Here is a 9,225-nt window from a genome sequence, read left to right as displayed (position 1 = left end):
TCTGGACAGTCAGGGCTGCTCGCATCCGGGTGTCATTGCGCTTCAGGGCAGGGGACAGCAACTCACAAAGTTCAAGGAAAGTCCCCTTCTGCATGCGAAAGTTTCGCAGCCACTGGGATTCATCCCAGACCTGCAGCACTGTGCGGTCCCACCAGTCCGTGCTTGTTTCCCAGGCCCAGAATCGCCGTTCCACAACATCCACATGACCCATTGCCACCGTGATGTCCTCGGCGCTGGGTCCCGTGCTTTCTGACAGGTCTGTGCTATTCTCAGACTTAGAATAGAATCATAGAATATCAGAGTTGGAAGGGACCTCAAGAGGTCATCTAGTCCAACCCCCTGCTCAAAGCAGGACCAATTCCCAGCTAAATCATCCCAGCCAGGGCTTTGTCAAGCCGGGCCTTAAAAACCTCCAAGGAAGGAGACTCCACCACCTCCCTAGGTAACGCATTCCAGTGTTTCACCACCCTCCTAGTGAAATAGTTTTTCCTGATATCCAACCTGGACCTCCCCCACTGCAACTTGAGACCATTGCTCCTTGTTCTGTCATCTGCCACCACTGAGAACAGCCGAGCTCCATCCTCTTTGGAACCCCCCTTCAGGTAGTTGAAGGCTGCTATCAAATCCCCCCTCATTCTTCTCTTCTGGAGACTAAACAATCCCAGTTCCCTCAGCCTCTCCTCATAAGTCATGTGCTCCAGACCCCTAATCATTTTTGTTGCCCTCCGCTGGACTCTTTCCAATTTTTCCACATCCTTCTTGTAGTGTGGGGCCCAAAACTGGACACAGTATTCCAGATGAGGCCTCACCAATGTCGAATAAAGGGGAACGATCACGTCCCTCGATCTGCTGGCAATGCCCCTACTTATACAGCCCAAAATGCCGTTAGCCTTCTTGGCAACAAGAGCACACTGTTGACTCATATCCAGCTTCTCGTCCACTGTGACCCCTAGGTCCTTTTCTGCAGAACTGCTACCTAGCCATTCGGTCCCTAGTCTGTAGCAGTGCATGGGATTCTTCCGTCCTAAGTGCAGGACTCTGCACTTGTCCTTGTTGAACCTCATCAGGTTTTTTTCGGCCCAATCTTCTAATTTGTCTAGGTCCCTCTGTATCCGATCCCTACCCTCTAGTGTATCTACCACGCCTCCTAGTTTAGTGTCATCTGCAAACTTGCTGAGAGTGCAGTCCACACCATCCTCCAGATCATTAATAAAGATATTAAACAAAACCGGCCCCAGGACCGACCCTTGGGGCACTCCGCTTGAAACCGGCTGCCAACTAGACATGGAGCCATTGATCACTACCCGTTGAGCCCGACGATCTAGCCAGCTTTCTATCCACCTTACAGTCCATTCATCCAGCCCATACTTCTTTAACTTGGCGGCAAGAATACTGTGGGACACCATATCAAAAGCTTTGCTAAAGTCAAGGAATAACACATCCACTGCTTTCCCCTCATCCACAGAGCCAGTTATCTCATCATAGAAGGCAATTAGGTTAGTCAGGCACGACTTCCCCTTCGTGAATCCATGCTGACTGTTCCTGATCACTTTCCTCTCCTCTAAATGTTTCATAATTGATTCCTTGAGGACCTGCTCCATGATTTTTCCAGGGACTGAGGTGAGGCTGACTGGCCTGTAGTTCCCCGGATCTTCCTTCTTCCCTTTTTTAAAGATGGGCACTACATTAGCCTTTTTCCAGTCATCTGGGACCTCCCCCGATCGCCATGAGTTTTCAAAAATAATGGCTAATGGCTCTGCAATCTCACCCGCCAACTCCTTTAGCACCCTCGGATGCAGTGCATCCGGCCCCATGGACTTGTGCACGTCCAGTTTTTCTAAATAGTCCCGAACCACTGTTTTCTCCACAGAGGGTTGGTCACCTTCTCCGCATGTTGTACTGCCCAGTGCAGCAGTCTGGGAGCTGACCTTGTTCGTGAAGACAGAGGCAAAAAAATCATTGAGTACATTAGCTTTTTCCACATCCTCGGTCACTAGGTTGCCTCCCTCATTCAGTAAGGGGCCCACACTTTCCTTGATTTTCTTCTTGTTGCTAACATACCTGAAGAAACCCTTCTTGTTACTCTTAACATCTCTTGCTAACTGCAACTCCAAGTGTGATTTGGCCTTCCTGATTTCACGCCTACACGCCTGAGCAATATTTTTATACTCCTCCCTGGTCATTTGTCCAATCTTCCACTTCTTGTAAGCTTCTTTTTTGCGTTTAAGATCAGCAAGGATTTCACTGTTTAGCCAAGCTGGTCGCCTGCCATATTTACTATTCTTTCTACACATCGGGATGGTTTGTTCCTGCAACCTCAATAAGGATTCTTTAAAATACAGCCAGCTCTCCTGGACCCCTTTGCCCTTCATGTTATTCTCCCAGGGGATCCTGCCCATCTGTTCCCTGAGGGAGTCAAAGTCTGCTTTTCTGAAGTCCAGGGTCCGTATTCTGCTGCTCTCCTTTCTTCCTTGTGTCAGGATCCTGAACTCGACCATCTCATGGTCACTGCCTCCCAGGTTCCCATCCACTTTTGCTTCCCCTACTAGTTCTTCTCTGTTTGTGAGTAGCAGGTCAAGAAAAGCTTTGCCCCTAGTTGGTTCCTCCAGCACTTGCACCAGGAAATTGTCCCCTACACTATCCAAACATTTCCTGGATTGCCTGTGCACCGCTGTATTGCTCTCCCAGCAGATATCAGGGTGATTAAAGTCTCCCATGAGAACCAGGGCCTGCAATCTAGCAACTTCTGCTAGTTGCCAGAAGAAAGCCTCGTCCACCTCATCCCCCTGGTCTGGTGGTCTATAGCGGACTCCAACCACGACATCACCCTTGTTGCTCACACTTCTCAACTTTATCCAGAGATTCTCAGGTTTTTCTGCAGTTTCATACCGGAGCTCTGAGCAGTCATACTCCTCTCTTACATACAACGCAACTCCCCCACCTTTTCTGCCCTGCCTGTCCTTCCTGAACAGTTTATATCCATCCATGACAGTACTCCAGTCATGTGAGTTATCCCACCAAGTCTCTGTTATTCCAATCACATCATAGTTCCCTGACTGTGCCAGGACTTCCAGTTCTCCCTGCTTGTTTCCCAGGCTTCTTGCATTTGTGTATAGGCACTTAAGATAACTCATCGATCGTCCCTCTTTCTCAGCATGAGACAGGAGTCCTCCCCTCTTGCGCTCTCCTGCTTGTGCTTCCTCCCAGGATCCCATTTCCCCACTTACCTCAGGGCTTTGGTCTCCTTCCCCCGGTGAACCTAGTTTAAAGCCCTCCTCACTAGGTTAGCCAGCCTGCTGGCGAAGATGCTCTTCCCTCTCTTCGTTAGGTGGAGCCCGTCTCTGCCTAGCACTCCTTCTTCTTGGAACACCATCCCATGGTCGAAGAATCCAAAGCCTTCTCTCCGACACCACCTGCGTAGCCATTCGTTGACTTCCACGATTCGACGGTCTCTACCCCGGCCTTTTCCTTGCACAGGGAGGATGGACGAGAACACCACTTGCGCCTCAAACTCCTTTATCCTTCTTCCCAGAGCCACGTAGTCTGCAGTGATCCGCTCAAGGTCATTCTTGGCAGTATCATTGGTGCCCACGTGGAGAAGCAGGAAGGGGTAGCGATCCGAGGGCTTGATGAGTCTCGGCAGTCTCTCCGTCACGTCGTTTATCCTAGCTCCTGGCAAGCAGCAGACCTCTCGGTTTTCCCGGTCGGGGCGGCAGATAGATGACCACCACCCTCCTCCTCCTCTTGGGAGTGGTGGTCGTGGAACCCCCATCCCTAGGACAGTGCATCTTTTGCCTTCCAATCGGTGGAGTCTCCTTCTGCTCCCTTCCCTCAGATGGGTCATCTAGTACACTCTCCGCATTAGTACCTGTAGAGAGAACATGGAAACGATTGCTCACCTGTATTTCCATTGCTGGTGCATGGACGCTCCTCTTTCTCCTTCTGGAGGTCACATGCTGCCAAACCTCCTCACAATCCTTCTGTCCCTGCTGCGCCTGCTCTGAATCTTCAGAACATTGCGGCCGTAGAAGCATCTCCTGACGTCTGTCCAGGAAATCTTCATTTTCCCTTATGCAACTCAGAGTCGATACTCGTTTCTCCAGCCCTCGAACCTTCTCTTCCAATATGGAGACCAGCTTGCACTTTGTACAGACAAAGTCGCTTCTGTCCTGTGGAAGAAAGACAAACATGGCACAATCTGTGCAGGTTACAACAGCTGTTCGCTCACCTTCCATATCACCGTCTTCTTAAGAGCTTCCTCAACTGCTGCAGGAACTACTCAGAGAAACCTGCAGATGAAAGCCTCAGTGCGCTCTCCCCGCGCGAGCTCCCAGGCAAACTCCCACTGTTAGCCTCTGCTGTTCGCCGCTCAGCTGGTTCGCTGCTGACTGCCCTTATATACCAGTCAGGCCCACTCAAGGCCCACCTGGAACAAAGCACTCCCAATTCACACTTTTCAAACAAACAAGCAAGCAATCAAGCACACGGTCAAACTGACCAACTGTCCCAGCAGCAGGCACTCAGATACTCACCAACACAGCCCCCCTAATGCAGCACTTAGCGTACCTCCTCTTGGACAGCTCCCAGGCAAACTCCCGCTGTTAGCCTCTGCTGTTCGCCGCTCCACCTCGGTGCCGTAGTCTCCTCGCCTGATTTATCTGCCTCTGCCTCTGGGAAAGGTGGATGATAAGCTGCGAGGCGTTGACAACGGCCACAACTGCAGCGATGGTCGCAGCGGGCTCCATGCTCGCAGTGCTGTGGCGTCCGCGCTGTCACTGACTAGAAAAGTGCGCGAACTGATTTCCCGCCGGCGCTTTCAGGGAGGGAGGGCGGGAGTGATGGACGGATGACGACAGTTACCCAAAAGCACCCTCGACACATTTTTTTACCCAGAAGGCATTGGCGGCTCAACCCAGAATTCCAATGGGCAGCGGGGACTGCGGGAACTGTGGGATAGCTGCCCACAGTGCACCGCTTCCAATGTCGACGCTTTCCCCGTTAGTGTGGACTCACAAAGTCGAATTACTGTCCTTAGTGTGGACACACACGTTCGACTTCGCAATATCGATTCCAAAAATTCGATTTAAGTAAAATCGAACTACTCTCGTAGTGTAGACATACCCAAAGACACTTCTGAGCTTCCCAGATGACCACAAATTAGAATGACTTCAATTATCAGCATTGTGATCAAGATCTTTGTGTTGAAGAAAGGAGGGAGAGATGAAAGGACAAGGAGAGGGGCTAAGAGAAAAAAAAATTCAGTTCCTTGACTAGCAACCTAGAAGAAGCTTTCCTTTTAAACAGGGAAGCCTACTAGTAGGGCCCTACTAAATTCATGGTCCATTTTGGGCAATTTCACGGTCATAGGATTTTTAAAATAGTAAATTTCATGATTTCAGCTATTTAAATTTGAAATTTTATGGTGTTGTAATTGTAGGGGTCCTGACCCAAAAAGGAGTTGTGTGTGTGTGTGTGGGGGGGGTCATAAGGTTATTGTAGTGAGGGTTGTGGTACTGTTACCCTTACTTCTGCGCTGCTGCTAGCGGTGGTGCTGCCTTCAGAGTTGGGCAGCTGGAGAGCAGCAGCTGCTGGCCGGGAGCCCAGCTCTGAAGGCAGTGTCGTCGCCAGCAGCAGCGCAGAAGTATGGATAGAATGGTATTGCTCCCTTACTTCTGCACTGCTGCCTGAAGAGATGGGCCCTCAGTCAACAGCTGCCACTCTCCATCTGCCCAGCTGTGAATTTGGTAGGGCCTTACCTATTAGCTACCGTCACCTGCCCTTTTTTCCCACAAGTCTAAAATTCCATGAGAAGCCTTTAATGTATCTTTTTGCCTCCAAAGGAGAGGCACAATTTGGATAGACAAACTTGTTCAGAGGAAAAAGAATGCCCCCAAATGTTGCCAATTTTTAGAAACAAACTCTGGAATGAATGTCTTTTTGAGATTCTGAAAGGTTTAAATAACTTGAAAAGGGACTAGCAGCCCTGGCTGTGGGGAATTTCATGAGACCACTTGTTCTCTCTGGAGATGTCAAAAATGCCCTATTCAGACTTTGTTCTCTCTGCTGAGTCTGCAAACAAGGGTGTTAGTTGGTGTCAATGACATGGGTATTTGTGGTATAGGAGGATTGAGACCACTTACTCATTTCATACAAGCCACTGAATAGTGAACAATAGTAATGACTTATGGTTTCTCCCTAGTATGGCCACACCTGAAGTGGTGACCTACAACAGAAATTGGATAATTACCAATCACCCCCATCCTACAATGTGCACAGGTACTTGTCACTTGGAAATTATGGCCTTTTTCTAGTAAGGGGGAGAACAATATAAACATAGCCATCTTATTACTAGAGAGCCGAAAAAGTTTGGGATGATAAAAAGATTCAATGGTTCTTTTCGGCAGTGTTCACCCTACACTGGAAGAGTTAACTGGAGCCAGAGAGCAATTAGCACACCCAGTTGTACCTGGAAGCGGAGCCAGGCCCAATTTAGGATTAGGCCCAGCTGGGCGGGAGCCAAGTGACTAATGAAGGGAAGCTTAGAGTAGGTGTTAGTATCCTCTCTACAGCAGGGAGTGCTAGTAAAGGAAGCGGAGAGAGATACTGGGAAGCTAGGGGGTGGAGTGAGCTCCTCTGGTAAGCCTGGACAAAAAGACTAGGCCCCATGGAGGCAGCCCAAGGGCCAAGTTATAGGAGGAAACAAAGAGAGCCCTGGAAGAGGCAGAGAGGAGGAAAGCCCTGGGAGGTGTTACCTTGGTATAGGTGTTGGAAAGAACTTTGCAGAACCTGGGAAGTAGTGGAGAGTCAGAGGGGAGTGAGCCCAGAAAGGGGCTGGGGAAAAGGGGTGAGAGAGAAGCTGTGATAGGAAGTGGTCTAAGGAGGCAATAAGGAGTCTGAGGAAGCAGACTATAGCTGTTTGTTAGAGGGTTCCTGGACTGGAACTGAGAGTAGAGAGAGAGCCTGGGTTTCCCTACTTGCCACTGAGGTTGGTGGCTTAAAAGCCCTCTGATGTAAGGGGTGTAGTGACCATTGAGCCCTGAGCTGGGCTGAAGACCTGGAGTAAGGCCATTGAACTATTGTTCTGTGGGACTCTCTCTTATCCTAGAAGGCGTGTGATGAATGTGACCTGGCTGGAGGACCGCATCATGAGAAGAAATGGCTTGCTGCAAGGCTGGACCAGCTGTTGGCAGGGGGCACCTGAGAAGAAGAGCCAGCTATGTGATTCCCAGCCATGAGGGGGAGTCACTCTTTTCTTCAGGTTCATAATAGTAAAAGCTTGCCAGCCCTAGTGACTACATGTCCAGGAGACTGAGAATGTGAAGAATACTTAGGTCTGTGGTTCTAAACCAGGCTGGTAGAGACTGAAAGTCAAACCCTGGGAAGGCTGTTTGGTTTGCAGAGAATGTTAAATAATGTCTTGAGTTAATGTTGCTTTACATATGGGGTTGTGGGCAGTAAAACTTGTGGCTGGACATGAGACCGGGATTTAACATTGGAGGGCTCTATAAAGGCCCATTTGGTTAGTAGGAGCCACCATGGAATATCTGTTCAAATGCCAGCAGTTGGGTGAGGACTGTTGGAGGGGAGAGTTGAGGCAGGCTGGCTGGACGTGGGTTGTTCTGGAATGCTGCAGAAGGTGCTAGGACAGAATCTAAATTAGTTCCTACATGGTTAACAAACTTTTACTTTATGAATTACAAGTCTGGAGTGGAGCTGTGGTGAGTGGGTTTTCCCACCGAGGCTTTTGAAGAGCACCTACGGTATTTATCAGGGAGCTCCTGGGGACAGCCCTTGGAATAAGGAAGCCCCGGAGGGGTGTGATGATGAGGTAAAATTTCCAAGTATAAAGCCTGGTGGTGGAGCAGTTTCCTGAGCCCTGGGGCATAGGAAACCTGGGATTGTGACAGGGAGCTCAGTGTAAGTCTTCTTGAAAGGAGGAAGAAAGATGACTTTGTGGCAAACAGACAAGAAAGAGACTTTGGAGACTTGGCTGCTACCGACCTCCTGTGTGGACTGGGATGAGTGAGCTAGACCTGTGTGCAGAGGTGCCAAACATTTGCAATGCCCATTGAGCAGCTGGGAGTTGTGGGTGCTCAATGCTTCCCTAAATCAAGCCCTAGGCCTCCCCTGGCCTCAGCTCTCACCTAGGTAAAATAGCAATAATGCTTCCTTGCCTCATGAGTGGGAAGCACCAATAATGTTACAGTGAGGAGTACCATACTTGTAGGGCCGGCTCCAGGGTTTTGGCCACCCCAAGCAGCCCCCACCCCCCCAAAAAAAGCTGCCATCGCGATCTGCAGCGGCAATTCGGCGGAAGGTCCTTTGCTCGGAGCGGAAGTGAGGGACCGTCCGCCGAATTGCCGCCGAATAGCTGGACCTGCCGCCCCTCTCCAGAGTGGCCGCCCCAAGCACCTGCTTGCCAAGCTGATGCCTGGAGCTGGCCCTGCATACTTCTTCTCCCAGGAATAAGTTGGGAAGCAGAGGAAGAATTGAGACTCTCTAAATCAGTGGTTCTTGATTTTTCCCGACTACTGTACCTCTTTCAGGAGTTGGATTTGTCTTATGTACCCCCAAGTTTCACCTCACTTCCTTACAAAATGAGACATAAAAAGACAAGTGTCACAGTACCCTGTTACTGAAAAATTGCTTGCTTTCTCATTTTGTCTGTATGAATTTTTTGTTCTGACTTCGCTAGTGCTTTTTATGTAGCCTGTTGTAAAACTAGGCAAATATCTAGATGAGTTGATGTACCCCATGGAAGACCTCTGTGTACATGCAGGGATACATGTACCCCTGGTTGGGAACCACTGGTCTAAATCATAATCTCTTTCCAGGGCTCCTCCTGGAGTGGTACAGCTTACCACCACCTGTTACGCAATCTGTTAACACTGTTAAGGTTGTAAAATCAAGCACTCAAAATGTTAAGCAAGGCCAGACTTCAAATTGCCTGTGCAGTCTTAATTCTGCTCTCTTATGCATGTGCATTATGATGCAATCTGTACTTGTGTTCACATACTGTAACTTCTATAGGACCCTTGCCTCACTGAGAGCACAGAACAGCAGCCTGACAAAGGCCACCTGCCATATTTTAAGTCCCTGCTCCAAAGCATGGGAGCACTAGAGCTTCTCAAAGAAAAGGTCTCTAGAAATCTTTTAACATGGGCAAAACAACCTAGTTTTTCCTCTACCCTCATTCTCCGAAACGGCTGAACTGTTTTGACTGAA

The sequence above is a fragment of the Chrysemys picta genome, chromosome 12 (genome assembly GCF_011386835.1).
Source record: "Chrysemys picta bellii isolate R12L10 chromosome 12, ASM1138683v2, whole genome shotgun sequence".
In the NCBI taxonomy this organism is placed as follows: Eukaryota; Metazoa; Chordata; order Testudines; family Emydidae; genus Chrysemys; species Chrysemys picta.
The sequence above is the reverse complement of the archived record's forward strand: the minus strand, read 5'-3'. Positions refer to the sequence as shown.